The sequence below is a fragment of the Athene noctua genome, chromosome 2 (genome assembly GCF_965140245.1).
Source record: "Athene noctua chromosome 2, bAthNoc1.hap1.1, whole genome shotgun sequence".
In the NCBI taxonomy this organism is placed as follows: Eukaryota; Metazoa; Chordata; class Aves; order Strigiformes; family Strigidae; genus Athene; species Athene noctua.
In genome coordinates, this window is record NC_134038.1 from 137,802,229 (window position 1) to 137,820,730 (window position 18,502).

Here is an 18,502-nt window from a genome sequence, read left to right on the forward strand (position 1 = left end):
CTTATATGGCAAGGGTGATAGAGACTGAAGAAAAAAGGTCTGAACAGTCTGAGAGGAAATTTGCAGGGCCTCACTGGGGGCGGGCAGTGGCTGCTGCTGACGTGAGGTACATTCAGTATGAAATCCGAGAGCAGAGAGGGCATGTTGCTGCCTTTTGAGCAGAGTGCTTGAAAGTGTGGGTAAAGATCTTTGGTGAAGGTGTGGATCTGCAGCATGCAGGAGATCTGCTTGTTTTCTGTCACTAATGAAACCATCCTGTCTGCCCAAGAGAAAATTGTTGCATCTTCTTATGCCACCAGGCTCATATTTGAGATGAAAAATAATTCTGTTCTTGCATTTTTTTCACTCTTGTTAAAATTTTCAATGCTCCAGAATGTGTAACATGTAGTTACAGTATCCTAGGATGTTTGTTACTGAATCCAGCACAAGAAACTTGTGTTTTTGTCTGGGACCTCCAGATCAACCATTACAATATGGACCTTTGACATCAAGCAGAAGATCAAGCAGATATTTCTTCTCCTATTATTATCTCCAAGCACCTGACCTCCACCATTTAAATTGATATTTACTAAGGAATTCTAATGACGGTCTTGTCCTAAATCATTGTTAGCTGACATACTTATGTTGTGCCAGGAGCTGTAGAAAGAACTTAGAGTACAACAAAACCTTTCCTCTAAAGGTTGTATCCTTCAGACTTAAAGGTACTGTCTACAATTATTCTCACTAAAATATATTAATTAAAATTTTAAAATAATTTTTTTAAAAAATGCCCAAAAAACCCAACAAACCTTAAACTAAAATATTTGTCCATCCCTTTTCTGAACAAGTTCTGGATAGCAATCTGTGTAAGATCACAGCTTCACTCGGAAAAGCAGTTGCAGAGAAAGTCCAATGTTAAGATGATGTGAACTGAACAAAGAAAACTATTGAGCTGGTTAAAGGCTGGTCTTGAGGTAAGAATATTTTCCCTGAATGTTTATCCTACTGTGATTTTTGAAACATTTTGAAATGTTTTGTTGAGCATGAGGTTAAACTTCAATTTTTGAGGACTGTGTAGGGAAAAAAGGCTGGGTGGGGACAGGTGACAAGATGACCTTTCTTAGAAATCATTTAAATGAAGAAAAAAAAAAAAACAAACCACATCGTAAATAAACCCATAATAAACTCCTGAGAAGTAAAATGTGGTGCACCATAATTGCATTTCCCAGAAGTCATGTATTGCTGAGCAACTGATATTGGCATGATTGCCAGAGAGAAGTCTGGATAACTAAGTCACCACATTTATACACAACTGTGAATACATTGTGACAGCCTGGGCAGCCTCTAGTTAATGAGCAGAAAGACTGAATAATCCTCTAGGTCAGGATGGAGTCACCCTGGATCTGCCCCCAATGCACTTTAGATTGCAAATAAGTGGAAGGCACCAATCAGATATTTGATGTTTACTTTTGGGTTTTTTCCTTTTGCAGAAACTATTAATTTTTAAATAAGTATGGAATGTATTTATGTTGAAATTATATATATTTCAGTGTGGTTATTAGCTTTATTTGCAGACAAACATCATTAAAGCCAACACTTGCTTCTAACGGTCAGTAATCATTCAAGTCAGCCACAGCATTGCTGTGCAGTCTCTCCTAGGTCTTTACAGAAATCGTGCTGTCTCAATTCATCATCTAGAATTTTAACCATTCCTTTTTAACAAATAAATGTAAATGATGGAAAACAAAAATACAAAGAATATTTACACTGCTACATGCGTTCCCAAGGCAGTCTGAGTAAATATTTTAAGTTGGATTTCATAAAATCCCTGTGACCTTGCTTTCTAAGATCAGAGAGTGAATGCTTCGGTTTCTGCAAATCTCTCAACAGAGTCTAGCAATCAAGATTAAATTAGTTTGGAAATAAATGATTGTAAGAGTATAGAACTAATAAAAAAAAACCCAGTGAAATTAAAGCAGATACATTTTTGATACCTGATTCTGAAATTAATATGCCTAAAAATGTAAAATATGTAAATAATCTTTCCTTTGGTAGAAAACCAGTGAAGTCAATGTTACTATCTGCATATGAAAACGTTTTTTTGCCCCAAGACACCTGAGTAGGTCATTATTGGCCTGACCCTGCAGACCTCCAAAGCTTTTGGAAGTGCTGTGGCAGCCAATGGCCTTTGCCCATAGGTAATCTCTTAAGTCCTGTATTAGAAGATTTATACATAATTAAAATAAGTTTTTCTCCAATATTTGAGTTTTTATTAGTGAACTTATTGGGTAAGTTAAGGGGGAAAATATTTTAAAGGATTAATTGAGAATGTCAAGTCTTTTCCTCTGAGAATAAATTCTTTTTGACTAGAACAGGAGACAGTTAACTTCTGAAAAGCATCAAGACTGATGATTTTGTCTATATAGCATTGACCTGGAAGCTCAACCATTCAGACTAATAAATCAGGCAATTTATATTTAATCATTAACTAACTCCCGAGCTGAACAGCTGTTCAAAATTAGAAATGGGTCACCCCGGCCAGGATGACATTACAGGCAATCTATAATGCATTAGAATAAAATTATAGTGATTTTTAACTGTCTGGAAATTTATTACACTGCATGTTCCAACTCTTAAACCCTTGTTAGCCAATGTCACTAGTGATTTATGGTGCTTGGGTGGTATGGTAAAATTACAGAAGATTTAAATAGACAATCATTCTGTGTTTAGTAAATCTTCAAATTTCAAAGCTATTTTGGAGAATGAGGTGGGTGCTCTTTATTGTTTATGACTTACCAGTCAGTGGCAACAAGAAGAGAGAATGGATAAATCAAGAAGCCCTCTTGTAAATTAATAGATTTATTGTCCTGTTGCCTTCAGTTAATGGTTTAAAGAAGAATCCAATGACTTCTGTAGGCAAAAATGGATGTCTAAAATACTTCAAACCAAAACTGTTACATTACAAAGATTGCTGTTAGAGCTTTCAACAATAGTAGTCCTTTACTAGTCATTTCTTGGGCATCTCTCATGATTGTAACGGGTTTAGGAGGCCTTCACACACTGACTTTCTGCATTTACACTGTGAAACATTTAAAGGCTAATTCTTTTAAGCACGGTACTTTGATTAAAGATACTTCAATTTTCTTAGTGGATATTTTATAACAAAAGTGTTTGAGTCTTCTGTTATTGTAGAATTTTGTGTCTGTCTTTGCAGGGTAGGATGATTAACCATTTCAGTAAATATTTCTGATTGTTCTGAACAATATAAATAGAAAATAGTTCATTAATATAAAATTTAACAATTATTTTGTTACTTTGTTTCAGTACACATAGAAATTTATTTTTAAAATGAGAGTTGTTATATAAGATGGATTTTATACTTTTTTAAGGCTTTCAAGAATGAGCACATCTAAGAGTATTCTTTTAAGCTCTCAAGCACCTAGCACCAGCAAAATGCAAGTGTTTTACATGAAATTATTTGAAGTATGGAGGATACTTTCTATTCAGTGAGTTTCATTGATTTTGATTACATCATGTAAAGGACTGGATTTTTACTACTGTCATTGCTTTGAAAAATAAATGTCTGTAGGACAGGTGGGTAAAGGACAGTCCTTATAAGTTGTTCAGCAGTGTGTTTGCCTTCTTTCATGCTGACCCTTTCTTTGTTTCAGTCCCTCTGCTCACTAGAGAATGATTTCCTGAGGTTTCTCTGATGCAAGTGAACAGACTGTGAAACATCTTTTATTTTAACCTGAGTATTGCAAACAGTAAAAATGAGGAAGAAAGGTTATGGCAATCTATTCCAATTTTACATCCAGAATTTCATCAGTTTGAAGATGACTCTAATGGATGATCAATTTTTACCTTCCTTTCCATACTGAAAATATTTGAGCATACATTCATACCTTTTTGCTGGGAATTGTATACACAGAACAATCAAAGTATAATGTGCCAAATACTGCTCGTTTGGGTTTTATACCATGTTATAAAGTCCAATTGGAAAGGAAATCATGATTTGGTCCATATCTTAAACATTAACTTTCTTTAAAGAAGATAGTTTAATTCCTCTGCAATTCTTTATTCACCATTTCAACATTTTAAATGGACAGTGGGCTGTCTTTACAACGTAACTGGAATAAAGTAACAGCTTTCCATATAGCTACTAATAAGAAATCATCAGTATCTGAGACCATTTCTGACTCATCCAAAATATCCCAGGGTGAGCATCGTTGTGCACTCTGCAAAGGCTTCAGATCACCACCAGAAAGTAGGGATTGTTTCCAGCTTTGCAGTCTTAGGAAGTGTATCTCTTACCGACAAAGTACCTTTCTTGTACTTTTGTGTGCTTCTGGCTTTTAATGTGGAAGTTAAACATTCTGTGACTTCTATGTTGTTCAGGAAATAACATTTTCTAATTTTGCTTTGCAGTCTAAAAACATGTGTTGGAGCCCAGTCTGTTGAAAAACTCAAAGCACAAAAGAAAACTTTATGTGGTGATATCTAATTAACAGCAGCATTTGTGTCTTACTTTGGACCCTTCACAAAACAGTATTGCTAGGAACTGATGGAACATTTCTGGATTACTTTTCTAAAGTCACAAAAGGTAAAATTTACTGTTAAAAATGGGAGTGACGAGTCTGGTTTGTTAAAGCTGCCATCTATCGAAAAATTGAAGTACAAATCTATTTAAAAGTGGCTCTCTGCAGGTATTAGTTTTCCAGTATATATAGATATGCACACTTTCACATACTTTCCTCTGATTACAGGTAAATTTTGAGGTGAATGGGAGGAAGAGGTTAAGTTCTCTTTGGCAAAAGAAAATCCCTTCCCTTTCCAATTCTTAAGGCCAAATTCCGTCTTTTGAGATACCTGTGTAACAGCAAATGCTCTAAATAGTGATAGAGCTGTATAGACACCTATTCTACTTAGCTTGTCAGCTCCAGGAAGAGCATGTAGTTATGATAATTCCCATTCCTCTGTACACAGAGGAAACCGTTATAATGTTCAATAAATGCATAGAGGTTATAACCCTTAGAGTTGTGTCCGAAAAGATTTCTTCATCCTTCCTTGTGTTGTGGTTTAAACCCAGCTGGCAGCCAAACACCGTGCAGCCACTCACTCACCCTCCATCACCCAGGGGCAGAGAATTGGAGGGGTAAAAGTAAGGAGACTATTTAATAATTGAAATAAAATCAAATAATAATTATAATAGTGATAATAATACTAGAATATCTAAACAAGTAATGCACAATGCGATTGCTCACCACCTGCCAACCAATGTCCAGCCTGTTCCTGGCTAGTGATCCCAGAGGAGAGAAAATCCCAAAACTGGAATCCCAGAAGAGAAAGAGATCCCCAGCTTCCTGACCAACCCTCATCTATATCATGGTATTATATGATAGGGAATATTCCACTGGGATTTTGGGTCCGGTGCTCTGGCTTTACTCCCTGCCAGCACCTGCACACTAGCAGGACATGGGGAGTTGGAAAGTCCTTGACTTCTTAGCAACAGCTAAAGTATCTGTGTATTATCAACATTCTTCCCATACCAAATCCCATACTGAATCCAAAACAGCACTATTCTAGCTACTAAGAAGGAAATTTAGCTCTATCCCAGCTGAAATCAAGACAGAAGCTTTGGACCGTTCCTTTCTTCATTAGTGCTGCAAATGCTCCTCACCTCTTTCTACTTGTTTCCTGTTCCTCATGTGCCATAAACCACAGCATTATATGATAATTAATGTAGTTTATTCTCTGAAATATGTGACGTGTGGAACTCTTACCCCATTTTAAATCATAAAGCTGAGGCACAGCGGGTGAGCTGAATTGCCTGAGGACACTCTGGAAATACAGTCAAAGCCAAATTCAAGCTTCCCAAGGTCAGCACTCAGAACTGCAGGGGCACCCTTTTGTAGACATCTGCTTTGTGCAAGAGTTTAGCAGTCACTTATTTGTGTGGAGCTTTTTTTTGCCTGGAACATCTCCCTGTCCTTTTCCACCAAAAATCTGTCTGTAGATAAAGTTCTTTCTCAAAAACTTTCTTCTACCTTTCAGCCTAATGCCGATAACTAGAAAAAATTACCCCGTGTATTTGTTTTCAGTAGTGGAACTCTGGAAATAAATGTCATTCTTAACTCTTTTAGGAATCCTCTGAAATGGATTGAACATTTTTATAAATAAAAATAATCTATACTGTAACTTTTTACTTTTTAAGATGCTTTCACTGAACAGCAGTGAGATTAAATACCTCGTTTCAGTTTTGATTATTTTCCTGCAAGTGCGGAAGAGTGGAAAAGAGGAGAGAAATGCATTTGGGAAGTGATGTTAAAAATAGATGTTTATTAATAGTACTCATCAGAAGGAACAACAAATAGTTCTATGCAATGAAGTATCAGCTTTGTGCAGATATGGGGACAATAGATGTATCTATATATTAAAATATTTTTCTTGCATTGTGTGAAAATTTGTATTAGAAATCCTAATACCCTGTTTTCCACAAGGAAGTATTTCAGCTTATGGGAATTATTCTATTGCTTGCCTTACAGTCCAGAGATAAAACAAATCATATTTTCAGTCTTCTGGCGTATTTAGATAAATGTGATACACAGAACATAAATGCATTGCATGTTTGTAGAGGGGAGTGTATGCCTGATGATCCTTTTGTGCTTGTATTTTGAGCTAGTTCATCAGAAGTTATGTTTATTTTGGGCTCTATGATTAGAATTAAGGGGTTAGACAATTTTAAGGTGGTATGTATTTTGTAATAATATGGGAACAATGACACTGAGCTACAGAAACTGCAGTAGAGGTATGGTGCCATTCTTATTAATACTAATAATTGTGCACATTGGCTTCACTTAAATATATGTAATGAATTTCTTTATAAATAACACCACATTTACATGCCTCTTTATTTCGGTGTGTACTTTTAAAAGAATCTCCAGTCTACAAGTTAGCACTAAGGACTATACATGTCTAGGGAGGAGGAAAATTTTGATGGAAGAATTTTTAAAACAATTCTGAATGGGGTAGAAGATAGTTCAGGCTAAATACTGATGAAGCTGTGCTTTTCTTTAAATTATGGGTTGAGAATTCAATCCAGAAATTACAAATGATTAGGCTTGGGATAACATCATGAAGGAATTGGTGGTGGTTTGCCTTTTGCCTCAGTAAGGAAAAATTTAATTCCAGGTATTTGGTATAGATCTTCTTTTATGCTTCCACTAGCCACTTTATTTTTTCCAAATAACTTTGTTATTTACTCTCTCCTTTGTGTTGCATTAGGCATTTCCCTTCCCACCCATACCCATTTGGTAAGCACTGATTTCAGATGTTCCATTTCTTTTTGATTTCATCTCCTTGTGAATGCCTGCGACAAGAGAGTATCCAGCAAGGGTGGCTGTCTGATGGCTGCTCGAGTGTATGTGGAGATCGTGGGCACTCACACGAGAGTGTTGCCACAGCTGGTGCCACACGGAATCACAGAAATACCTAGGTTGGAAAAGACCCTAAAGATCATCCAGTCCAGCCATTAACCTAACACTGACTGTTCCAAACTACACCATATCCCTCAGCGCTATGTCAACCCAACTCTTAAACACCTCCAGGGATGGGGACTCCACCACCTCCCTGGGCAGCCCATTCCAACGCCTAACAACCCGTTCTGGAAAGAAATGCTTCCTAATATCTAGACTAAACCTTCCCTGGTGCAATTTGAGGATATTCCGTCTTGTCCTATCGCTTATTACTCGGTTAAAGAGACTCATCCCCAGCTCCCTGCAACCTCCTTTCAGGTAGCTGTAGAGTGCAATGAGGTCTCCCCTCAGCCTCCTCTTCTTCAGACTAAACAACCCCAAGGAGCTCCAAGGCTGCCTCTGCCCACATATATGGTCCTATTCTTTGACTTTTGACCTTGTTAACAATAGCTGAACTATGGGAATCCTGATTTTAGAAGTTCTGTGTGGGTAAATACTGATTTATCTTCCAGAAATACCTGCTCAAGAGCATACATAAGCATTGAATTTGCAATATCAGAATCTGTATACGCTGAACTTTATAATATGTAGTGGTTTTTTAACTTTATTGAGCTATAAATATTTTTTATGAAGTAAGTGTCTTAAATGAAAACACTTTCTTTAAAAATCTGTTATAAATACAATAAACTGCTTCCCATCATGTTTCCTAGTATATTCTTTTGCATCTGAAACTCCACAGGGATCCTCCTTACTTTTCTGCCTAGAAAGCCTTAATTTATATCAGCCCAGTTATCTTGTGCATTACACTGAGTCATGTCTTGCTGCTCGGTAACCTTGCTGGATGATTATATTCCACTCTTATTCAAAGGTTCCTATTCCTGTGACGGAGGTCCTGGACCCAATTGCCACATTGACGGATGATGCTACGATTGCAGCATGGAGTAACAAGGGACTGCCCGGTGATAGGATGTCAACAGAAAATGCCACTATTCTAACAAACTGCGAGCGCTGGCCTCTGATGATAGATCCCCAGCAACAGGGAATTACATGGATAAAGAATAAATATGGAGCTGACCTTAAAGTCGTACATCTAGGACAGAAAGGGTATGTGCATGCTGAAGAAATGGCTTTCACATTTACTGCCCTCAAGTTCCCCTAATTTTTGTAAGGGATTGGTGTTTGTTGGAATGCACTTACTTGAAGACTTGAAATATTACAGCATTGCTTCTTATTTATCCATAGCATCATTTTCTATTTAAAATTATGTGAGAAGGGGGACCTTTTTTATGCTGTTTTCAAGTGTTGAAGAGGAAATAAAGTGGAACTTCAGGTGCTCTTCTTGTGAGGGGCAAATCACTTTTTCAATAGGTAAGATGAAGAATCTGATGATATGACCTTACTTATACTATACAGTTTAGTCAACAGAACACAGCACGTGCACCTTGCAGAGACAGATTCAATCCAGTGTACAGCATTCAGAGCAAAAGCAAATATCAGGTCCTTCACTGGTAAACAAACATGTTTTTAATTCTTATTGCTATTGCTGAATTGTATGTAAGTTGATAGCACTTGCATGTAATTATCTGCTCATGTCTTTTCTCATGTTTATTTTTATTTAGCGAGATATCTAGGTAAGATTTGACTGTTCCATTTCAGAGAGCTATCTGAGTTTATTTTACTGAATTCCAGATATAACACACAATTGCACAGCACAGTAAAGCCTCATTTTTTAAATAAATGTTAATTATTTAAGCTGTCTGCTCCTCTGAATAAGCTCTTTTCCCTCACTTGAAACAGAGTTTTCCCAAGTCATTCAGATTCTGACCCTTCAAGAAAGCGTTTATCATTTAGATGAGGATATATATACCAAAAGCTATAACACAAAAACATAAAATCAAAAGAATAACAAAAGCTAAAAAAATATATGTGCTTCCCCAACTTCTCTGTGTCAATTCCAGTGTCTTCAGTGTGGGGCTATATCCTCATATTTGCTTATAAGGAAAGCTCCAGCAATACATTTTTTTGTTTAATACGAGGACTAGCAAAAGCATAGGCAGAAAGGTGTTGAACTCAAAACTGTCAAATTCTTAACCACTGAGAAATTCTTTGTGAACTGTTTTGCATGGTTAAACTATGCTCTTTTAGAGAAACTTTCGCTATTCCATTATATAAAATAAATATTTCTATAACCAGAATTTATCTAATATTTGAGGGTTTATTTTTTTATTTTTCATGTTAAGTTTTCTGAAGACCATTGAAAGAGCTTTGACTTGTGGAGAGACTGTACTAATCAAAAACATGGGTGTGTCTATTGATCCTGTACTTGATCCCCATCTTGGAAGACGTACGGTTAAAAAGGGAAAGTAAGTATACTTGAGTAATCAGAATTTTTCCATGACAACTGGATCTATATTGTTTTGATTGCCACAGTTTGCTTACTACTTCATAACCCTTCATGAAGTTATTTATTTCTTTTTAAAATGCAATGGCTAAAAACTGGTTATAAGTGGATATTAAAATGTTAGTATCTGTATCTTATTAGACAACAAACTTCTCAATTCACAAATTGGACTTGAAATCTAACAGAGTGTGTGAGTTTGATGTGTGTTGCCATGTTTGTTATGGGAGGGGAGGGGAGGGGAGGGGAGGGGAGGGAAAGGGGCTAATGAGGAAAAACTTATGGTACAACACACTGAAAATGTAAGCAAGCTGGAGATAGGGACTCTACATCGGTATTTCTGCCGACGTCCTGTGCATCAAACCAGTCCAGCTGATAGTGTTCACAAATCCTTTGAGGCAGATGTAGTGGTTGTGTTACTCTTTTCAGTTTTACCCAGAAACCTAGGCTGCTAGCACCAAAGCTCACCTGCCCCATTTCTCATGCAAGTGCTCCAGCTGCTCCAGTAGAGAGGCTTTTCTGACCTCTCTCTCCCAATGGAAGGGCTACAGCTCCAACAGCCGTGTGAGCTGCACCCCAAAGGTGTACCTGGGCATTCAAGTGGGAGACTGAAATTTGAATTGGGTGATGCAAGGCTGAGTTAATGTTTTCCCTGTTCTGACATGGAGTGGCAAGAGTGGTAGATGGTACGAGGGAGGGTAACCTTATGTTCTGACCTTTTGTGGGGGATGTCTGTGAATCTTTCATTCCCATGCCCTCTTTTTCCCTGGATTTTGAAAATTTGTTGTCAAATTTAGAAAATATCGTCAAAAATATTTCCTAAGATCCAATTAACATATCTTTAGATACACGTTTTCAGGATGATAATAGGAAAAATAAAGGAGCTTGTACTTGGTGCAAGAGAATTTCAATCTGTAATGTCTTCCATCATGTTTGTGGAGTTTTCAATGCAGCTGTTGATCTAAAGAATAATGTTGATTGGTGATGGCATGAGGGTAAACTCAGTAAACCTCATAAAATATTACAGCTGATTAGCTGAAATGCCATGTTATTGTCTCTGCTCAAATGTGAATTTATTTTTAAGCCTGAAAGTGTTCCTCTCTTCTATTCCTGTTTTCAAACAACACAGCAATAAGTTAGATTTTTCATGTAGAAAAATATCATGTTTATTTTGATAAAAAGTCAGAGATACCCCTGAAGCCTTTCTGAATGGGTCTCAAAGATTACTCAATGAGTGTTTATAGTGCTTGCACAGTTTCAGATTATTAAAAGATAAACTATGACAGAAAGGTTAAATAAAAATGGTATCTAATTTTGGACAGATTACCCAAGCTTTTTTTCCTCCTTACCCCCGTATTTCATGCATTGGTGCCTGCACAGTAAGTCTAAGCAATACCCAACAGCTCAGATCTTGCTACATGAAACTCCTGGAAGTTACACTCACTCTTGCCCTGCTTTGTGAGATCTTGAAATGATTCTTCTTTGTTAGATTTTTCTACAGTGGTATTTGAAGTACAGCAGAATAAGACTATATAGCTTGCTTTTTAGAATCTGTAGTGAAGAAACTCTACTGATAATTAGAATTATATTGGTCTAAAAGAGAGATCAGAATTTGCACAGGGATATAAAACAATAGAAAGAAGTTGGATTAAAAAGGATAAGGTTCACAGTGATATAGTTTTGCATTTACTTAGCAAAGACTTCCATGTAGCACAACAGAGCTGTACACACAAACACAAATATATGAAACTATTCAAATATAGGTTCTTCTGATGAATATTTTAAGCAGTGTTACATGATCTAGTATTCTGTGGCTCACTGAAGATGAGGCAGCTCTCCTTTGGGGGGCACTGGTAATATATATACCCCTTTATTACCAAATAAGCAGAGTTTTCTTCATTCTGGATTAATTTCTGTTATTTGTTTATTTTAGTAGTTGTGTCAGGCACTTTGAAATTTTTTTTCCTAATAAAGAAAGACTAGAAAGGTATTTGTGATAGATATGGTGTAGTCCAGCAGTTGAAGTTCATTAATAATTGGAATGTTGCAGAGTATGAAGTAATGAATACTAATTACTCCTTTCATGTCTGACAGCACCCTGTGGACCAATACATCAGCCCAGACTTTAATTTGGTTCTAGTAATGGTTTCATCAATAGTACATTAATTCTGTGTTTGAAAAGATATACAGTTGAACCTGACCCACACTCTAGATACCACTGTCATAAAATGGCCACATACTGACAACAACTGGATAATTACAAATAATTAAATCCACTGAGCTTCAGACAATCCTAATTTTAAGTAAAATATATCTTATCATATCAATCGACAGAAAGCATAGCAAGGGAGATTTATCAACTTGTAGTCCTTCCAAAGCAAATTTACTAGCCTGCGTATTAGAGAACTTGCTGATCTGTGAAGCAGCTTCATAAAAGTATCTCTCCCCTTCCTTGTTTACTAAGATTGTTCTTGTGTTGGACTCTTGGATATTCTGTAACACCAGCTTCAGGTATTGTTTCTGAATGAAGCCTGCAAAAGAAATTCTCAGCTTCAGAGAACTTCAAATATATGTATAAATTTATATTGTCCTCAAAACGTGGGTGATTATACGAACAACTACAGGTATTTGTTATCTCTGAAAATCAGACTTCTTGCTTAAATATATATTAGTATACATGTAGAAGCCTAAAGGTATTAGGTGTTCAAGTTTAGATATTTTGTAATTTTAATTTTGGACCTGCAAACTTGCTCACTGGGTCTTAACATACTTTAAACTGTGACCTTTTGTTCAAAATGGCTTTAAAACGCTAGGTTTTTATTAAAATATTTTAGGATATTTGCTTTAAGAAGAGGGAGAAAAAACAAAGATAATAACTGATACTTTAAAAAAATTATTTTGTAGTATATAGATTTATGTTTAGCATGAAAGGCACAAGAAAAAAAGTAAGTACAATTTGGGTGAAACTTATTAGTAATATATGCAAAAATTATTCAAAATGCATGAACTTAGATTTTCCAGAGCAGGTAAATGAAGTCATAAATGTAAACAGGTGCCAATTCTATATGGTATTGGGCTTTGGCCCTCACCTGCTATAAGAGGAATGATGCCACTGAATAGATATGGTATGAATAGGCTTTAATATTTGAGTTTTATCTGTGTGTTTCCTATCCTGTCTCCCCAGCACCGCTGTTTTGGAGATCACTGGATATGAGCATTAACTATAATAGATCAATGTCATTTTGTCTTATAGAACAGAAGATAGAGGAATAAATTCATTGTTCATAAGGCCCCTATTTGCATTCACATGAGCTGTTACACCTGCTCAAATCCTTTGCACATTCACAAAGTGGTAGTCATGTCCACTCAGTTGCAAGATTAGGTTATTACGAGATTCTTTAAGATGTCTTGAAATTTGATTTATGTGGAAATGTAGCTTGTATGAACAAGTTTCCATTCTTATGAGGCATGACTATTATTCATGAAACAGCAAGACAATTCACTCGGTTTCTCCACAGGGAGAAGCTTTCCTTGCCTTGAACATCTTGCCAGCTGTGCAACTTTAAGGCAGTGCTTTTCCCACTGAACTAGTTTGACCAACTTGCACAGTTTGCCTACTGAGATTGCCTAGTAACAGCTCCATTCAGCACTTGTTTTCACCTGATTTATTCAACTTCATTCTCTACATCACTACTTGGAGTTTGCAAGTTAGTTCCAGAAGCTTTTAATTTTAAGCAGCAGGAACTGAAAGAAGGCTCCTTCATAAAATGTGTTTATCCCTCTTTCTCCACACTGAAAAATATTGTTTCCCTTTCCTTTCCTGTCCAAGAATTTATCACTTCTTTCTATTCTTGCTGAGCTTATCCAAAACATTTAGCTACAGGAAGCTATCCTACTTTGTGCCATTTAGATTTATGGCATGTTTTGGAGAACATCTGCGCTGAAAGATACTCTTTTTAATTTTGAGTTGCATGAAAGTATACGCAAAGAAAAGTTTTTGCATGAACTAGTGAGCTATTTCCTGATACAAAGTCATGTTCCTATACTAAGGATTTTTCTTTGTCTTCCTGAGATCCTGTATTTGAAAGACCTAGGCATTATTTCCTTAGGCAGCACGTACACAAAGGAAAAGCAGATCTTTGTGCCGATAGCTCAAATTTTTGACAGATCAGACCAGATGTTGCACTATTCCTAGAGAGTTTAGTGCTCATGTTAGCTTCTGAAATGTATTTGTTTTTATACTTGTTTTTGCTAAAAAACAGTTCCTCCTCAAAGTGTATACAGGATTTTTAAAGTCCTTTGTGAATCCCTTTTGAATCCCTTCATCAACTTCATTTCAAGATCTTTGAAAATTTCAACAGAAAAAAAACTAGTGGAGAACGATCCATCCTTAATTTCCTTTGTATGTTCTTAAATAACAGGGAGCTGGAACTTACATGAAAGATGCTCTGTATATTCCTGGGTAGAATGGTGCATTAATTCAGTCTGTTTTACCTGCCTCTGCTGGTAGAACAGGAGATTATGAAGAAAAAATTACCAAAAGAAGAATTTGTCTTTAGTAATGTCTTTAGCGATGATTTTTTTTATATGCCTTCTATCATGGACTTCCATAAATAGTGTCTATATCTGCTACATTTCTTCAGAAACCAGAATTAACCTCTAAACAGATACTTTTCACAGAAAAAAATGAAGCAATTCTACTGGGTTTCCCCACCTCTGTGTTTATCGTTGTTGCTTATACTCCTTGAACCGTGTGAGAGCAATAACAAAACATTTATTTTTCCCAGATCTGTAATTAACAGAAAACCTAGAACAGCTGCAGTAATAAAACCCACTGAGTCATTATGTAGTTTTTGCCTTTCATAGGTGATAATCACAGAAATTGGTAATTTACTGCTAGTGTGAATTGAGAACCCATAAAGTAAGTACTTGAATCCAGAACTCTGAAGCTTAGGATGTTGCCACATAGACCTTCTGAAATACAGTGTGACTCCCTTAGCAAATGTTTTTCCAGTGACAAAGCAAACTGAAATAGTTATGTTTTGTCAGCTCTCTGCTTGTCCCTTGTCTCTGTGTGTGTGTATTGAAAGTGAAGCAAAATTGCTCTCTCTGTGTCAAGCTCTCCTGTTTTGTTCTCTCCAGCTGTAGCCAGTTTTGAAGGCTGTGGAGAGATCACAGTTTGAGAATTGAAATCCATGTTGCAGAGCTGGGAGATAAATTCATGTCCACCTGAGAAAGACTGTATTATCTGAAGAATCTGACTATATGGCTAAATTATTTCACTACTATATAAGCATAAGCCAGGAAAACTCATCTCATAGTTTACATGGCAGTAGTACACAACATACATGTCCGATGTTGAGTTTCGTAGAGTCATGGGTTTCCTAGCACAAGACATATTAGGTTATTTTTAGGAATTCACTTGCAGTATATCATAAGTGACTGTCTTTTCTTCCTGGTCCTCGGTGAAATGCAAAAGTGCTTTCAGTACACCATTTCATTTAGCCTGTGTCTTCTGGCTAAGGGGATGTCAGAAGCAGGCAAGGATGCTAAGAGCTGAAATATATGTCCCTGACTCTGAGAGTGTCCTATGATACCCGAGAAAGAAAGTGACGTTAAAATTTGTACAGAAAATACTTGTTTTATTCATGTTCTGATGTGGCTTTCATGAGTTGCATTTTAAGTGTTTAGTATCTATACTATTGCAATCACTTTGAAGATTGATTTGACAACATATATCGATTTGAATTTCGTGAAAGGGGTCTACCTATGTTCCATTGTATAAATGTTCTACTGACTTTTTTTAAACAGAATTTTGTTACTAATGTTTGAATTTCCTTTCTTGGCAGAAAACATTCAAAGCCATTGCTGTACAGAAAATATTGTGCTTGTGTGTGGCAGGTGATGGATGAAGACTGGCACACTGTGCAAGTAGATGACACACAGTTGTGGCACCTGCTCACACGAGACCAGACACACAGCAGGCACTATAGCCTATAATCAGGCTTTCAATTTTTTGTTTGGTGCCATACTATAAAAACAGGAAGGTGAACTTTTGTGTTGACTCACTGCTGGGCTCCAAAATGGTACTTCAGCAGTAGCAGATTTGCTGTATGGGACAGGCTGGCACCTCTCGTTGAAGACAAGGGGTCAGGAAATGACATCTCTTGAATAAGGAATCTTATCCAGTGAATAAAACGTGAACCTAATATAACTCATTCTCTCACTCAGCAAATAATTGATTTTGAACAAAACATTTAGTAGGTTGCCTTAACAAAAATAACTTTTTTATTTCAGCCACCAGCCCTTCTCTCTCCTCTGGTCACTATCAGTTTGTTATAAATATATGCACCTGCTTAGTTTTCTAGGATTTACTGCTAAGCTATTTCAAAAGATGGAAAAATAAGCTATATTTAAGGAAATGATTGTAAGAACTAACAACTATTTCATTAAGGGTTATTTGAAAACTTTCCTAAGTTTGTGGTAATGAAGATTTACCCCTAAGCCAGACTCTTCAGTACAGCAATGAATAACCTACTGGTGCCTGCTGTATATGCAAATGAAACGATGCCAATTAAGAAATTCTCTGTGTATTCTTCATATAATTTGGTGTGTTCAATCATCCTCTTTTTTTTTCTTAAGCGGCAGGCACCTAAAGTTTGGTTTGTATCCATTTCCTATGCTGCCAATATCATGCAATACTCATCTTTTGCAATCTAAGACATTGGTGGGGTTTTAATTCAGTAACATCCCCATTCTCATGCATTTTATTCCTTCCCAGATGTATCAAGATTGAAGACAAAGCATGAGAATTCAACAAGAATTTCTGTCTCATTCTTCATGCTAAACTGGCTAACCCTCACTACAAGCCAGAACTGCAGGTTCAGACCACCCTCATTAATTTCACTGTCACCAGGGATGGGCTGGAAGACCAGCTGCTGGCTGAGGTTGTTAGTGCTGAAAGGCCGGATGTAAAAAAAGTGAAGACAAGACTATCTTTTGATCTGTCTGTTGTCCCTTCTGAGATTTTAAGGCTAGCTGTTTGATTCTGCTGTACAGTAATTGTTAGTAACTCATATTTAGAAGGATTTTAAGGGTCAGATTCTGCAAAGTGTAGAAAGTACCTCTACTGATTTGCTCAAATCCGTGCTCCCAGAGGGCTGGGCTTGACCTAAAGCTGTGCTAGAAATTAAATTTATTGTGATCTTATTCCCACACTTCTCTGTACTGCTTGGTTTGCTCTGTGCATTGCATTTAATTTACAGTGCAGGATTAACGTCCTCTGCAGTGCTTTATGCTTCAGTGATTTTGAGCCAATAAGTGTGAATAAAATTTCATGCCAGACCATAAGAGGTTATGATGGCACTTGTTAGGACCTGGGATATTTTGTTGATAAATCGTAATTTATTCCTGTAAAGATGCAGTTCTGTGACTGCTGCAGTAATACCAATGTTTCTGAAGAGAAACACTTTTATAGCTAGTTATAGAAAGGACTTTGAGCAGACTGTGATCTATGAGCTAAGAATGAAAATATACTTAGGGGTGTGAAATTGATAATACTGCTTCCTATTTCTCCAGTGTGTCTTTCCAGTTATCTCATGTAATTTGCTAACTTCATCCGCAAAGATTTGCTACACCTCTTTGAGGTATTACTGCTTCATGCAAGGCTAAACTGGGTCAGAGAGTTTAATTACCCCTTGAAGAATATACTTAGGAACATGATCTGAAAAGTCATATACTTGGGAACATGATCTGAAAACAGCTGGCCATTTTCCTCTGCATCTGTACATTGTTCCGTGTGGGACTTGATGTTTACACCACCTGTATCACCTAGGGCTTTTTGGTGCGAGTGTCAAATTCTGATGGAGAGCTCCCCATAAGACTAGTCAAGCTGTTTCGCTGTCAGAAGGTCAGTCCAGCAGTGCAGACTACGACCATGCTTTCCCACACTGCGTGCTGCCAAAGAGGGTTTCTCCAGCCTTGTACTATTATTGGTTTTCTCAGCTGCCACACAGTACCACTTGCCATCTCTGGCAAGATCCCAGTCATTTTGTGTAGTCTGAGGAGAAAGGAGCTAGGAAAGAGAGAAAGTTCTGGTCTGTGGTGACCATGACCTTTTTCACTTTGGGTGTCCCAGAGCCTTAGTTCCAGTATACTGGGACAGAAGATAAATTGTCTTTTTCAGAAATTAAATTAAAACAACTGATGTAATTAAACAAAAATTATAGCTCACAAATGCTATAAAACAGTATTTCTTGCTGTGGTTGTTTAAATACAGTGTTTTCATTCCCTCTGCAAGTCAGTCCTGGCCAAGCAGCGGAACTGTTTTAAGACTGAGCTCAGGCAGCTAGAGGACATGCTGTTCAGCCTGTCAGCCACCCAAGGCAGTTTCTTAGATGACAGTGAACTTGTAGACAAACGTGAATCAACAATCTCAACTGCTGCAGAAGTACAGCACAAGGTAATAACAATTGAACTGGTTTTAACAGCTTAATGTCACCTGTAAAATGTGTATTATTCATTATTTTTAGTGAAACATTTCTATGAGCTAGGAATAATTCCTGTCTGTCCAGCAAAGGCTGTCCACCCATATATTCACAATTTCATACCTATGGTATATAGTTGTCACACTTTTTTTTTTTTTTTATTT

At 36.8% G+C, this 18,502-nt stretch overlaps 1 pseudogene; it reads left to right on the top strand.

The window, feature by feature from the left end:
• Nucleotides 1-18,502, top strand: part of LOC141956698 (dynein axonemal heavy chain 11-like) — a 123,582-nt pseudogene that overhangs the window by 79,929 nt on the left and 25,151 nt on the right.